We start from the raw sequence: 17193 nt of genomic DNA on the forward strand, positions 1-17193 counted from the left end.
TTGAGTGCTATGTTTGGTGTTGGCCTCATAATTTTGGTGCTGAGGAAAAAAGTCAGTCAGGACCTCGCAGGCAGAGTTCTCTACCGCGTGGGCTCTGACAGCATACTGAGCTGAACGGAGTTTTATCTCATCCACAAGGGGCAGCCACCCACACTCGCTGTAGACTCGACTCTTACTCGCTTGTTGGGAGAGTCCCAGAGCTATTTTGAGCGCCCTGCACTCTATAATAGCCAGTTTTTTCATGAGCGCCGGGCGCGTCGCGAAATAAGCTTCGCACCCGTAAAGGAGGCGGGAGCGAATTAATGCCCGCACTACCTCTGTGACACACTTACGTCCTCTGGCCCAGGATTGGGACGCCAGGTAGCGTATGATATAAAGATCCTTGTTGGCCTTATTGATCAGATGTTCGATATGACTGGTCCAGTTAAGTCGGGTATCGATGATAACGCCGAGGAACTTAACTTCTGAGCTCGGTTTGATAATATCACAACCTATCTTTATACTGCAGTTCCTGTACAGTTGTCTACGGGAGACAACAAGAAAGACTGTTTTATTTGAGGCTAGTTGGAAGCCGTTGGTGTACATATATTGACAGAGGTTGTCGATTTTAGTTTGGTAAGAAGATAAGTCAACAGTGTTGGTAACTCTGTTATGGCGTGGTCTATTAGTGTCTATTAAGGCGAGGTCGTCCGCATACAGAAGTACACTGGCACCGTCAACCCTAACAGAAGTAATGTCATAGAGCATGATGCTGAATAAGTTTGGCGCGATGATACTGCCCTGGGGAACCCCCATGTCCAGCGCATGGGTTTCGGACACCGAAGAGCCCACTCGGACAGACATCTTGCGATTGCTGATGAAGTTTTTGATGAATTGGTACATGTGGCCAGAGACACCGATTCTGCCGAGTTTTAGGAGTAGACGAGCATGCCAGACGCTGTCGTACGCAGATTTAATATCAAAGAAGGTTCCAAGAAGAGAATTATTACTATGTGCCAAGGTCTTTTTGATTTTTTCAGTGACGTGCACAATGTGGTCCGCACACGAACGACCTTGCCTAAAACCTGCCTGGCATGTAGGAATGATATTGTGTTTATTGAGGTGGAACTCCAGCCTCTGGTTCACCACACGCTCAAAGATCTTGCTGAGGTGGGGGGTTAGTGATATGGGGCGGTAACTGCCAGGTAGATTGCCCGGTTTTCCGCTCTTCAATACTGCTACTACTTGTGAGTCTGACCACGCTGCGGGGATAGTATCCTTTAACCAGCATAGGTTGAAAAACTGAGTGAGCAACTTAACAAAGTTAGGTGGTAGATGTTTTATCATGTGATATGATATTGGGTCTAAACCTGTGGATTTTTTTGGGTCTTTCACAGAAGAGATGGCGTTTTGGACTTCTTTTGCCTTAAACATGCAGTTTATAGGCAACTGGTTGTCATCTGGGGGGTATGTGAAACCCTTCTCCTGATCTAACCTATAATTGAGTCGTTCAGTATCTAGGGATTTTGATTGACTATTTTTGGCAAAGGTATCTGCTAATAGGTTTGCCTTTTCAGAGTCAGTTGTGGTCATTTTATCACCCGATAATAGTGGCTTTTCTTTAGTTCTGTATCTACATTTAAATCTGCGGATTTTCTTCCAGATTTTGCCACAGTCTTTGTAATCTTTAGTTTCTTTGTGGACAAAGTTTTCCCAGTTTTGAAGTTTAGCCTCAGCGGTGATCTGGTTAAATTGTATTTCAGCTGACTTCATATTCGTGAAGTTAGCGTCTGAGCAGTGCCTGAGATATGTCCTAATGTTTTGTGGTGGTGCATATACATGCGGTATCACAGAGGATTTACATTAATTTGATTACATACACACAACACAATCACACACCCACACAAACACACACACATACACACACACACACACACACACACACACACACACACACACACACGCAATACGCACTAAGGCACACATATCATGTGATGAACATTTGTCGGTGGTAAAAGATAAAAACCAATACATTGCATTGCACACGTTAATGTGTCTTTTTCTTATTTTTAAATGTTGTGGATGTAACTATTGATTGAATGCGGTGATTTCGGTAATTGCGACTAGTTTCTTATCATTTGTTCCTGACCTCCCTCTCTCTCTCTCTCTCTCTTCTTTACAACCATCTGTGTGTGTGTGTGTGTGTGTGTGTGTGTGTGTGTGTGTGTGTGTGGGTGTGTGTGTGTGTGTGTGTGTGCGTGCGTGTGTGTGTGTGTGTTTGTGTGTGCGTGCGTGCGTGCGTGTGTGTGTGAGTGTGTGTGTGTGGTCAGTGAACAGAATTAGTTTAAACCGTGCTATTAGAGCGATAGAGAGAGAAGAACAGTATTCGGGTGCAAAATTTTCAACCGTGTGGACTGTTTCAATAGGTATAATTAACTATTTCTTGCTGAACTATTCCGTCGGTCAACTCTGGAAGGTGGAGGGAGGGGTGGGGTTGGGTTTAGAGAGTGCATGGGCGTAGGGAAAGATAGGGTGGCGGGAGGGGGGGTCATGCTGGGACTAAAAAGGAGTATAGAATCGAAAATTATTAGCTTCCGCACACATAAAGTCTAGGCCACACGTGATGGGGAATCACCAGGCTACATTGCTCTCTTTACTCTGTGATTGCAAATGTTGGTCTTTGAAGAGGCGAATTTGAACACACAACACTGTCTGATCATATCGTCAATTACAGTCTACGAATTTGTAACGCTTGGACTTGTCTTGAAATGAGTGAGTTGAATGTTTTCTCGCACATTGATTTAGTCAAAACAGAACTCTGGATTGAAGGGCTTCCCGTGTAAAGAGTCGGGCTCACCGTCTCTCACCTAGACAGGGTTTTGACAAGGGATGAGATCATCCCTCCACTTGGTCACACACCTAGACAGGGTTTTGACAAGGGATGAGATCATCTCTCCACTTGGTCACACACCTAGACATGGTTTTGACAAGGGATGAGATCATCTCTCCACTTGGTCACACACATAGACAGGGTTTTGACAAGGGATGAGATCATCTCTGCACTTGGTCACACACCTAGACAGGGTTTTGACAAGGGATGAGATCATCTCTGCACTTGGTCACACACCTAGACAGGGTTTTGACAAGGGATGAGATCATCTCTCCACTTGGTCACACACCTAGACAGGGTTTTGACAAGGGATGAGATCATCTCTCCACTTGGTCACACACCTAGACAGGGTTTTGACAAGGGATGAGATCATCTCTCCACTTGGTCACACACCTAGACAGGGTTTTGACAAGGGATGAGATCATCTCTCCACTTGGTCACACACCTAGACAGGGTTTTGACAAGGGATGAGATCATCTCTCCACTTGGTCGCACACCTAGAATGAACAGCCTGGGTGCTCGCTGTGCACAGTTGGAATTGTTTGGACGAATTAATTTCGTAAAAGACTCTAGTGGATTCTTTTCTTCTCAAACATTGATTATTTACCCAAAAAATCTAACTCATCACAGCAATTTGTTAGAGTGTTGATTTTTGTTATTTAGCCAAGTGAAGAGATCTTGTCCCATTTAAATGCCTCACCAGATCGGAGACTAAACCGAACTGTTTTAACCAGAAGGAGTGTGCCTTGAAGATTTGCGCTGGATGTTGAAATAGTCACAAAGAAAGTAAAAAGCAAATTGAAAAAGTAATACAAGACATTAACAGAAGAATCATCGAAACCAGTGTATCTGTCTGTACTTAAATGACGTCATACGTTTCTAGTGTGAATGCAGATTAATAAGGACAAAATAAACTTAATGGATCAGTCTGCCAGTCAACAAATAAATAAACACACGAATCAATCAATGTATCAATCAATCAATCAATGTATCAATCAATCAATCAATGTATCAATCAATCAATCAATGTATCAATCAATCAATCAATCAATCAATCAATCAATAGCCAAGTCAAGTCAAGTATTTTATTGTTTTGGGCCCAGAGGGCTTTGAAACAAAGATATAACTTTAACAAAAAAAGGTAACAAATCAGACAGTTAATATATGTATACAAATTGAGCGGACAAATACAACAATACTATACAACCAAATTAAATTGGCAATATACACTTCCATACATACAAACAAAAAGAAAAGAAAATAGGTTTAACAAAATCAGGTAAGAAATCAGACAGATAATATGTATACATTAAGCGGACAACGATAATATACAGCCGAAATAAATTGGCAATACCATTATGCCATGCATCTTTTATAAAGACACAAAACAAAACAAAAGCATGCATTACATACATAATACATACCAATAAATGTAACACTAACATACTAAAATCATAACATGGGCTACAAATCTTGCTAGCTTCATTAGTTTTATCTTAGATTTACAATTCATTAACTGTTCATATTTTAAACAATTTGGGTGAGATCGGTAATAGGGACTAATTAATTTTCTTCTTTCAGACACTATGCTTTCGTCGGTACAAATGAACAAATAGTGAAACTCATCACCTAATTCATTTTTATTGCACATATCACACAATCTTTCATTTCTAGGGGCATTAAAAAATCTGTGCTGATGTATTGGCAACTTATGATTGCTTGTTCTAAATTTTGCTAATTTAACTTGGAATTTCCTAGGCAACCAAAGCAAATACCTTTCCAGACAAAAATCCTTTTTATACATTCTGTAATTGAGACACAAGCTGTTGGCTTTCACGTCAGTGTTCCATTCCTGCAGGAATGGATCTCTTAGCCTTTGTTTTACAACGTTTTTAAAACCTGAGACGGCAAGACTCTGAGTTGTCCATAAATATGATAGACCCAACTTATTTAACATAGTATTGACATGCGACAACCAGGGCAATTTAACGTTTTGTACATGGTACAACCTCAAATGTAGTTTTAACATTAAACAAGACATCTTATTCGCACCATCGTTCATTTCTTTCATCAGTTTATACCAATAAGCCAGTAGCTGACATTGGACCTCAATTCTAATTGGGTAACGACCAAGCTCTCCGTAAACCATACAAGTGGGTGTAGTTTTATATACATCATGCAAGAAGCATTTTTAAAAATCGCAATTGAAACCTTGACAATATGTCTAATGAATCATATCCCCACACCTCACAACCATACAGCAAAATTGGATGTACACACTTCTCAAAAAGATCCAATTGCACATCAATTGGTAGATTTAGTTTTCTACATTTTCGAATTAACGAGAACATTGCACGGTTACCAATCAAACATTGACGTTTAATGGCATTATGAAATTTGTTATTATAATTAAATAGTACACCTAAGTACACATAGTCCCAAACTACTTGGACAGGTACTCCATTCAAGACAAAATTTGGGATATTCCGTATTTTCCCCCGCGAAAAAACAACTATTTTTGTCTTTTCAATATTTACGCTTAGTCCCCAGTTTTTACAATAACGATCTAGTCCATCCAGGGCTTTTTGCATTTCTCCAGGTGTTTCGGCGAGTATAGCAGTATCATCAGCATATATTAACAGGAACAAATACATATAGTCATTAATGCGTTCAACATCTATTTCTTGGGCTCTTTTTAGGGGCAACTCTAGGCTGACATCATATTCAACCAAAAACTGCTTCAGGTCGTTTAAAAATAGTGAGAAAAGAATCGGTGATAAATTATCGCCCTGAAGAAGCCCGATGTATGAGGTGAACGCCTCGGAGAATACACTATTCACCTTCACGCACAATTTGGCCTTATCATACATGTCCTTAATTACATTCAATACCTTACCATTAATATTCCGTTGCATCAGCTTCTGCCACAGGAGACTGCGTTGCACAGAATCAAACGCCTTACGCAGATCAATGAAAGCACAATATAACTTTTTCTTTTGTTGTAAAAATATATCAATAAGGCAATGTAGTGCAAAAATGTAAACATAAATAATCACCTAAATAAATAAGAGAATGAAGGAACAAATAGACAATCAAATAAATCAATGAATACATAAATACACAGACATAAAACAAAGAAATCAATTAGTCAATAAATAGATAAATAATTGAATAAATAAATAATTACATACATACATACATACATACATACATACATACATACATACATACATACATACATAAATAAAAAAGATTTCATGAGTAAGGAAATGAATAAATGGATAAATTGATCAAATAGAAATAAACAAACAAACAAATAAAACTGATATAATCAAACTGACTTGAAAATCAAACATAGATATCTTAATCTAAAGGAGAAAAATAAGAGTTCTTTTCCAAATGGAGAGTAACTTATCGTGGCCCAAGGACCGTTAAAACGGAAACGTTCTTTCATAAGGTTACCAGACCACATGTGTAAGTTATGCGATAGTGCTACAATTCTAACGGTTGGAACGCGGTGTGTGGATTTCTTTTTCTTTTTCTTCTGCGTGCATGGACTGAAACTCCCACGTACACTCGTGTTTATTGTTTTTACGTGTAAGACCGTTTTTACCCCGCCATTATTTTAGACAGCCATACACCGCTTTCGGGGGAAGAATGCTGGGTTTGTTTTGGTTTCTATAACCCACCAAACTCTGACATGGATTACATGATCCTTTCCGTGCGTGTTTTGTCTTGTGCTTGTGTGTACACACGAAAGGGGATAATTACGGCACTAGCAGGTCTGCACATAATGTGACCTGGGAGATAAAAAAAATCTCCACCCTTAACCCATCAGGTGCGGCAGGGATTCGAACCTACGACCTTCCGCTTGGGAGGCCGGTGCCTTATCCACTAGGCCATTGCGCTTTTTCGTGTGTGGATGTCAATACCTAACACGCGTGTTTCTGTCTTCTGTGATCTTCCTCCGACAATATGGTCAGAACAGAAAGGTGTGGACCAAGTCAGTTTGGACGAATGCTTCACGTGAACTTTAGCTACTCGCGTTAAAAGATATTCGCCCTTCCCGAATAAACGAGCGTTTCCGCTGCCACTTTCTTTCTTTATTTGGTGTTTAACGTCGTTTTCAACCACGAAGGTTATATCGCGACGGGGAAAGGGGGGATAGAGCCACTTGTTAATTGTTTCTTGTTCACAAAAGCACTAATCAAAAAATTACTCCAGGGGTCCGCTGCCACTAATGTGCCCAGGTTTTTACATGAAAAAATAATATCCTTCCACTTAGTAATATACCAAAAATCAATAGTGTGGCTGCTTTCTGTCCAGAGCGGGAATGGTTTGCTGTAATTGGCAGATTGACAGAAATAATTTACGAATTAATTTCAACAGTGCGCAGGAAGCAGCAAGGCTGTTGGTTTTGGTCACGTGTTTATGATGACAAATGCCCTTATCCCGTCTTAAGGCTTGAACAGATCTGAGGTAGTGAACATGATCCGCATACACAAGAGGCCTTGGGTCTTATGTTGGACATGTTCCTAAGTTGAGCAACCCCCTCGATCTTTACGCTCCTCGGAGAACCAATCATTGTTGTTTTCAATGTGATCTCATTGCGGGAAACAGGTCACTAAGGCCGTATTATGCAATTTCTCGGTCTGTTTGGCTGTACCAGTTATTTTACATTTGCATATTTACGCATGTATATTTGCGTGTATGAGTTCGCGAATGCATGCATATGCGCGTGAGTATGTATGTCTGTGTGTTTGTCCACCTCTTTGTCTGCCTGCCTGCCAGCCTGCCTGCCTGCCTTCCTTCCTGTCTTTCGGTCGGTCTGTCTGTCTCTCTGACTGTCTCCTTTGTCTCTCTGTGTACGCCATTGATTCAATCGTTTAACATTCTTAAATCTGTAACAAAAAGACCAAGCCGAGCATGCCATGTAACACAGACATGAAATCTGTAGCTGTCAGCATTTATGACTTCGACAAGGTTGCTACGAGTGTTTGCACTCTCGCTTAATGACACGCACACTCACGCATGCGCGCGCACGCACGCACGCACGCACGCACGCACGCACACACACACACGCACACACACACACACACACACACACACACACACACACGCATTTGCCCTGTCTAACCAGCGCCCATCCCTACCCACAAGTTCTTGCCATAGTCCCAACTATCCCTCTTCACCACCACCATCCCAACAATAGCAACACACACACACACACACACACACACACTCACTCACACATACCCGCACCATCAAAGCCTAGCATCACCCCCCCCCCCCCTCCGCACTAATACCAGTCCAGTGGAACCTTCCAGTCCTAACATAATTCATCATGTGCACGTTCATTCAGCAACAAGCAGGAGATGTTGTTATCTATACTACATCAACTCCAAAAGTATAGTGAAGACAGTACAAGGATGATTACTGAATTGATGTTGATATGGTGGTGTCCACAGTTTTGATTTGTTTTGATTTGTATATTGTTTTGTATAACAAAACATGCAAAAGAATCAGAAAATGTGTTTAACATATACACGAATGGTAATGTTCAAGAATCGTGTCAAAAAAATCAACAAGGTTAAAAGTTTGTTGCATGGTGTCAAACATTCCAGACGGAAAGAACTGTCGCGGTGTGTTGACATGTATGTCATTGTGACAGCACGTGATCATTTTAACTTTGACATTTGCTTCATTCTTTTCGCCTTTTTATGTTTAACGGGCGTGAGTGCACATTGGACTTTTTGACAGAGAGAGGGAGTTTAAGGGGTACCTTCAAATACACCTTGTTTTCTTCTAAGTCATTTGACCACAACATTCATAAAACAGAACTGTTTGTGTTACAATTTGGTGTGCATTTGCTTCAATGTACGTAGAATGATAGTATATGGTCCTCCGAAAAATTGCTCTTGGATTGACTTAGTAAAAATTATTAAATGAAAAATAAGCAATGCGTTAAATCGAAACATGTTAGTTCATGGATGACAAGATAATTTCAACACTGTTCATCCTACCCCTGCCTCCTATCACCCTCCGTAGCCCGTGACACACATACCCCGTCCCGAGCCCCTGACTCCTATCCCCCCTCCCTTTCCCCCCTCCCTATCCCCATCCCCTACCCCCTATCTGCCCCTCCAAAGCCCCTTTTACTTTGAAGTTCGATTCTTTACGTAAACCGCATGTTTGAAGTTCGATTCTTTACGTAAACCGCATGTTTGAAGTTCGATTCTTTACGTAAACCGCATGTTTGATGTTAGATTCTTTACGTAAACCGCATGTTTGCTGTTAGATTCTTTACGTAAACCGCATGTTTGAAGTTCGATTCTTTACGTAAACCGCATGTTTGATGTTCGATTCTTTACGTAAACCGCATGTTTGATGTTCGATTCTTTACGTAAACCGCATGTTTGATGTTCGATTCTTTACGTAAACCGCATGTTTGATGTTCGATTCTTTACGTAAACCGCATGTTTGATGTTCGATTCTTTACGTAAACCGCATGTTTGATGTTCGAGGGGCTAAACTACATCGCATACTGTTGACGGAGAGAGTTAATTTATTATTAGACATTATACGAGTTTTATCAAATTAATTATACGAGCACCTCCAATTCAGTATTTAGGTTATTTTGACCGTTCCCCATCTTTTCCAGAACAGCCCACTTTAAGAACACCTCATTGTTTGGAATATTCCACTTTGAGAAAACTCCTGGTTCCGAACACAACCCCCCAACACATTGAAGATGGAAAGAACCGTAGTGTGTTGAAATAAAAGTACAATTGTGACAAAAAGTTATGATTTTTACTTTGAAGTTCGATTCTTTACGTAAACCGCATGTTTGAAGTTCGATTTTTTACGTAAACCGCATGTTTGAAGTTCGATTCTTTACGTAAACCACAAATTTCCCTGGTCTTCTGGGGAAATTGTGCGAGTGACTTGCTCTTTTTCCGAATCCATCAATACACCATGCAAACTTGTATGTGCTCATTTTGCCTTCACGTGTGTAAGAGGATGTAACTTAGTTATGTGCACATGTTAAAGATCCCATTCGAGTCTTTAAGGAAAAATAAGACGACGGATCGAATATTTTAACAGATGCAAATATAACATGCATAAGATAAAGTTTGTAAGACAAAACGTACCCACCTAGGTGAAATTAGTATTAAATTGGGTTTAAGTTTGAATGAAAATAGAAGAACAAAATCTTAACGAGAAACTCAATGATTTTCATAGGAATTGATTTTTAGATAAACAAATATTCAAATGAACAAAAGCATTTTTGTTAAATAATGAATGAATGAATGAATGAATGAATGAAGAAAAAGAGCAAAACAAAAAAGAAAGAAACAAAATAAATAATTGTATAATGAGTGTATGGGTTAAACAAAATAAACGCAAAAACATATCATGTAAACAACTAAAGAAACAAATCAATCAAAAATTGATCAATCGACAAATGAGATGAACAGAATTATTAACACAGGACCAGAGCAAGCAGAACGAAAGACCACGGAAAACTGTCTCAACGGGAAAATAACGAAGCGAAACAATAGACATATTTACCAAGAAAAAAACAACCTTTTCTTTCGGTCCCGCTAGTAAATAACTGTACAAATTGTGTGGGCAGAAATTAAACCGAAGAAGGTAAGGGAGTCGTCCTGGATCAAGGCAAATGCACTACTTTTCGCCCACGGCGCATGAATCGCTGTCGTGCGCAGTAGAGTGGAATGTAAAATACCTACACCCCCGCCCACCGCCCAGCAAGGGAAGACGATCGTCGCGGCGCAAAGACAGCCAGACCCGACGAATAAAAAGAAGGGGCGTAGATTGGGCGAGCGTGCTTTTAGTCTACGATAATATAAGGCAGAGGACAGTCGGCTTTCAGTCTCTCTTTACCCATCTCTTCGCTCTCCACTGTTGCTGCTGTTGCTGCTGCTGCTGCCGCTGTTGTTGCTGCTCGCTGTTGCTGCTTTGTTTCTGCTGGTCGAGGCATCGGTAGCGTTCTCAAGTTCACTTTCCAAAGAAATATCGTCTCAGAAAATTAATTTGAAGGTAAGTTTTTTGTTGAATATTTTTGACTGACGTTTGCTGCTGCCGTTGCGAAGCTGCGGTGATTCTAGTGGGTGAAGCATCGGTAGCTGTCTCAACTTTAATAACTCAATTTTCTAAAAGAAACAAATATCTTCTTGAAAGTTACCCGAAAATTAGTTAAAAGGTGGGTGATTTGCATGTCAAAAAAAGTATCGTCTCAGAGCAATCAGAACATTAATTTGAAGGTGGGTGGTTTACATTTTTGTTTCATGAGTGTCTTTGGTTAACGTTTCTTTTTGCGGAATAAACGAGATGGAATTCACTTTATTTGTTCTTCTGTTTTGAGTGCTGTTAATGTACCCGTGAATATTTACCAAATTTATCGCCTTCAGTCAACAACAACATTGCAGGTGAGAGGTTTGCACCTTTCTTTGAATGCCTTTGACTGTTGAGCGTTTCTTTTGCATTGGACGAGATAAAAGTTACGGTTTTTTTCTTTATCCGTGCCATCTGTCAATGTACCTGTAAAAATTAAGTGTTAAGCGATATCGTCTTAAATCAAACGGAAAGTAAGTGATTTGTATTTTGTTCATTTCTTGTTTCGCATAAAGGAGGTGGAAGTGACGTTCCTTCCTATTGCTCTTTGCCTACTGCCAAAGTACTCGCACATTTAACAACTTATATTGCTATTTTGATAGTCAAGTGGGGGAATTCGAGGTTTGCGATTGAATAGTCTCATACAGTCCAATTTTGGCTATCGGTCCCTATTGCTACGGAATTGATAGGATAGACCATATATTTACAACAACAAAACTACTCGTGGTTTAGGTTTATCGAGTTCAACTCCAGCACGGAGACGGTCTTTCCGCTGCTATTCTACAATTCTAATTACCACTGCTTGGCACGCCTAACGATAATTCTAAATTATGCTATTCTGCTTATTTTCCGACGAAACAGAACATTATAATGCAATTTCTGCCCTTGAACACACCAAAATCTCCTTTCGTGAAGAGGTGTCGTAGGCCTATCACATGAGGCAAAGGGGAGTCATTTTTCCACGGCTGTGCCACGTGCGTGAGTTGTTAACCTCAATTGAAAGTGACTTTTGTCAGCTTAAATGGATAAATAAACCTCTAAACAAGATGTTATTTGTGCTATTTTTATTATTCGTTTTTTACATTTAGTCAAGTTTTGACTAAATGTTTTAACATAGAGGGGGGAATCGAGACGAGGGTCGTGGTGTATGTGTGTGTGTCTGTCTGTCTGTCTGTGTGTGTGTGTGTAGAGCGATTCAGACTAAACTACTGGACCGATCTTTATGAAATTTGACATGATAGTTCCTGGGTATGATATCCTCAGACGTTTTTTTCATTTTTTTGATAACGTCATATCCGGCTTTTCGTGAAAGTTGAGGCGGCACTGTCACGCTCTCATTTTTCAACCAAATTGGTTGAAATTTTGGTCAAGTAATCTCCGACGAAGCCTGGACTTCGGTATTGCATTTCAGCTTGGTGGCTTAAAAAATAATTAATGACTTTGGTCATTAAAAATCTGAAAATTGTTAAAAAAATATTTTTTGTATAAAACGATCCAAATTTACGTTCATCTTATTCTCCATCATTTTCTGATTCCAAAAACATATAAATATGTTATATTTGGATTAAAAACAAGCTCTGAAAATTAAAAATATAAAAATTATGATCAAAATTAAATTTTCGAAATCAATTTAAAAACACTTTCATCTTATTCCTTGTCGGTTCCTGATTCCAAAAACATATAGATATGATATGTTTGGATTGAAAACACGCTCAGAAAGTTAAAACGAAGAGAGGTACAGAAAAGCGTGCTATCCTTCTCAGCGCAACTACTACCCCGCTCTTCTTGTCAATTTCACTGCCTTTGCCATGAGCGGTGGACTGACGATGCTACGAGTATACGGTCTTGCTGCGTTGCATTGCGTTCAGTTTCATTCTGTGATTTCGACAGCTACTTGACTAAATGTTGTATTTTCGCCTTACGCGACTTGTTTTTTTTTGCAGAAGAAAATCGTTAAACTTAAACGAATCCAGTGTGTTTATGTCGCGAAAGGGCAACACGGGAATAAGTTGCGCACGGCGAGAATTTCGTCTGCAATCGTCAACAAACAACCGCATCGAAGCAAAATCTTAAATTGTATCTAACTCTAAATCTGGGTCAGAATAGCAATATTTTGACCGAAAAGCTACGCTGGAAACACGCTAGCTGTGGATACTGAGCGTTTCGCGAAAAATGTAGATAACATCTATTTAACGTCACTGAGTAAAACCATTAGCGGGATGTATTCACATGTCCATACTTGGAATAACATATTAGTCTTCAGTTCGGGGTGTTTTTTGTGTTTGGTTCTGGAGCTATACATTATATATCAAATTTAGATAGATATAAATATCTGTTAATGAAGGTTCTTCTTACAGATTTCGGTTTTATATCAGTGCATACCGTTGGTCTTGTGTTAGTTTATGTACTATAGGGTAGTGTGAAAAGCAAGAACAGCCAGAGGTGTTGGATTATCTGAAGTAACTGTAGTTACTGTACTGATTCCTCAATGAATCACAATTCGCAGACTGACATATTTGGAAATACTGTGTATATTTGTTTTCCAGTCCTACGGGACATTGCATGGTGAACTGTGTCAAATACAGTTCACATTTCAAGCACTCCACTGTACCAACGCGAGTTTTGCAAGCGTGTAGATTTTTCGCTCGACACCGTCCCATGTTTCTGTACGCGGTAAGGTCTTGAAAGTAATTATCATTCCTTTAATGCGTATGGTGTATTTAAGCGCTTCGAGCTGTGGGGAAGCGCTATATAAATGTTCCATTATTATTATATATAAAATTCATTCTCTTTGTTATTGTGTAATCAATTCTCCGGTTAGATTATGATATACAAATATACATTTACCCTTTTATCCAATACTTTTCGGTATTTAATTCCACGTCACAACCTCTGGTTTCGATGTAACGCGAACAATGTAATAATGTTGGAATGCTTGTAATATACTGAACACAGACAGTGTGTCTGTTCAAGTATTCCTCATTGATTAACTGCACGCGAGGGAAATATTTAAAAACTACAATTACTACAATATCATTATTATGGTTAAAAGTTATTTAAAAATAATTAAGATGTTGCTCGCTGTTCACGGTTCACACAATATTCAAGGCACACATTTGATATAAGCTATATCGTTAACCTGATTTGTGCTAACAATTTTACAATGAATAGCATACCAAACATTTTGACCTGGAATGAACCTTGACTTTGGTTGGGGACTATAGTGAGAGCTCTGCTATCACTAAACTAAAACAGGATGGACAAGTCTTGTACTTACTCGACACATAAAAGATGGAGTACTACGTTTTAACATTAAAAGCCAGTTGCCGTGATGTAATCAGGTAAATTATATTTTGTTCTGTAACACACGAAAAAGAACACCCCCCTTCCCTACCCTCCGCCCCACCCACCCACCCCCCCCCCCCCCCACTACCACCCACACCCCCCCCCCAAAAAAAAGCCTTCACACAAGAGAGGCAACAACACTCCGTGCAGTGCGGGAGTATGAAAGCTCCATAGTGCCTTACTACAACTTGTGTCTTTCAAAGCTCCATAGTGCCTTACTACAACTTGTGTCTTTCAAAGCTCCATAGTGCCTTACTACAACTTGTGTCTTTCAAAGCGTGGGATTGTATGTGACGTTAACATGTCTATGTGGGGGATCATCCACAAGTTCCTTTACCTCGAGCTCAAGGATGACTGGGCGTTCATAGATTCCACGTTAAATGATATGGAGCAGCCTTGATCGCTCAAACCAGTAAATCACCGATCTCGGTACTTTCTCAGATTTGAGATAATAAGTTAATTTGAATTGATGTGATCTCACGCCAGTGTGCCGAGGACCATTCCACGATTTCAGTTGATTGCAAAACTCTGTCGGACATTTTGTTTTTCTTTCCTTTTCGATGTCTCTGTCTTCGCTGTACACATTTCTGTCCTATCATTTCAGACGAATGGCCCTTTATATTGCCACTTAAACTCGCGATTGGAAACGGATCCATTGTACTAACTGCAAAATTCCGTCCTACATTTTGTTTCTTTATTCTTTCTGCCCTCTCTGTTTTCTCTCCACACATCTCTGTCCTTACATTTCAGACTGATAGTATGACGGCTTACTAGTGCCAAAACCTGGGGTTACCCATTATCACGTGATAATTACTAATTAACGCTGTCAGTTACTGTTTTCACTCGTTAGTTACTAATTTTCACGGGATAATTAGTAATTTTCACGGGAAAATGACTAATTTTTAGTTTTGGCACTAGCAATCCGTCAGGAAGTGAGCCAAAACTAAAAATTAGTAATTAACAGGTGAAAGTTAGTAATTTTCCCGGGAAAATTAGTAATTACAATTATGAGGTTTTGGCACTAGCAAGCCGTCATATGATAGGCCCCATGAGCAAGCAATTTCACACTACTACCTAAACTCGCGTATGAAAACAGTATGTTTTTTTGTGTATCCAATGGTGCAATACTTCCTCCTTGTTGTCAAAATTGTGAAGGCGAAAACTAACAGCGAGGTATCAGTTCTCTCGGCTGAAGGAGGGACGATCGAACACTGGAGTTGGTACTGTCAAGCTCCAGACACCGTGACATCAAATATGGCTCACGCTTGAGCGACTGAGACAGAGAAGGAAAGCGTGTGACGTACACCCCACGCAGATCTAGACAATTTGACACGTTTGGTCGGACTAAAGAAACTGAAGTGAATAAGATAAGAAACAATAACATTGTATAACGGTTTTTGAAAAAAGCTTTCTACAAGATACAATAACAATGTATAACGATTTAAAAAAAAAACAAGTCGCGTAAGGCGAAAATACAATATTTAGTCAAGTAGCTGTCGAACTCACAGAATGAAACTGAACGCAATGCCATTTTACTCGTAGCATCGTCAGGCCACCGCTCATGGCAAAGGCAGTGAAATTGACAAGAAAAGCGGGGTAGTAGTTGCGCTAAGAAGGATGGCACGCTTTTCTGTACCTCTCTTTGTTTTAACTTTCTGAGCGTGTTTTTAATCCAAACATATCATATCTATATGTTTTTGGAATCAGGAACCGACAAGGAATAAGATGAAAGTGTTTTTAAATTGATTTGGACAATTTAATTTTGATAATAATTTTTATATATTTAATTTTCAGAGCTTGTTTTTAATCCGAATATAATATATTTATATGTTTTTGGAATCAGCAAATGATGGAGAATAAGATAAACGTAAATTTGGATCGTTTTATAAATTTTTATTTTTTTTACAATTTTCCGATTTTTAATGACCAAAGTCATTAATTAATTTTTAAGCCACCAAGCTGAAATGCAATACCGAACCCCGGGCTTCGTCGAAGATTACTTGACCAAAATTTCAACCAATTTGGTTGAAAAATGAGGGCGTGACAGTGCCGCCTCAACTTTCACGAAAAGCCGGATATGACGTCATCAAAGACATTTATCAAAAAAATGAAAAAAACGTTCGGGGATTTCATACCCAGGAACTCTCATGTAAAATTTCATAAAGATCGGTCCAGTAGTTTAGTCTGAATCGCTCTACACACACACACACACACACACACACACACACACGCACGCACGCACACACGCACGCACATACACCACGACCCTCGTTTCGATTCCCCCTCGATGTTAAAATATTTAGTCAAAACTTGACTAAATATAAAAAGAAGCTTTTTATGTGCGTGGTTCTAAACGAGTTTCTGCAGTGTGCTTGTACTTTATATAGTTACACAAACGTTATCTTGATACTGCATTCAACGTGTTTGATAATTAACACGTATCGCACTTAGTTATTTAGAATATAAGCAAAGATTTATTTTATGATTACTTTTATTCTGAGCACATATCTAAGCCGTGAAAAGACTGTTTGCTTGTTTGCTTTTTGCTTGTTTTTGTTTTTTGTTTTTTTGTTGTTCGTTTGATTTATTTGTTGTGTGTGGTTTGTTCGTTGGTTTCTTTGTTTCTTTTTTTCTTTTTTCTTTTTTTCTTTTTTGTATCTTTGTTTGACTTCTTCTTCTTCCTCTTTGTTTTGCCTTTCTTCTGTCCTTCTTTTCTATCTTCTTTATCGTTTTTGTACTGACTCCCTGTCCTATAGAAAAAGAGGGAAAGATAAATGCTACAGTATTCATAGGTCTGAGAATCAAAGTAAGCTTAGAACAAAAAACGTAAGGTACCAATTAAG

At 39.3% G+C, this 17193-nt stretch overlaps 1 protein-coding gene across 1 annotated transcript in view; it reads left to right on the forward strand.

The window, feature by feature from the left end:
- Positions 1-11148: 11148 nt before the first annotated feature.
- LOC138947636 (uncharacterized) overlaps positions 11149-17193 on the forward strand; it is a 25170-nt gene continuing 19125 nt past the window's right edge. Inside the window, exon 1 of the mRNA XM_070319143.1 lies at positions 11149-11154. The gene's annotated coding sequence lies outside the window, so the exon portion shown is untranslated. The remainder of the gene's footprint in view (positions 11155-17193) is intronic.

This window comes from Littorina saxatilis, linkage group LG14 (genome assembly GCF_037325665.1).
Source record: "Littorina saxatilis isolate snail1 linkage group LG14, US_GU_Lsax_2.0, whole genome shotgun sequence".
In the NCBI taxonomy this organism is placed as follows: domain Eukaryota; kingdom Metazoa; phylum Mollusca; class Gastropoda; order Littorinimorpha; family Littorinidae; genus Littorina; species Littorina saxatilis.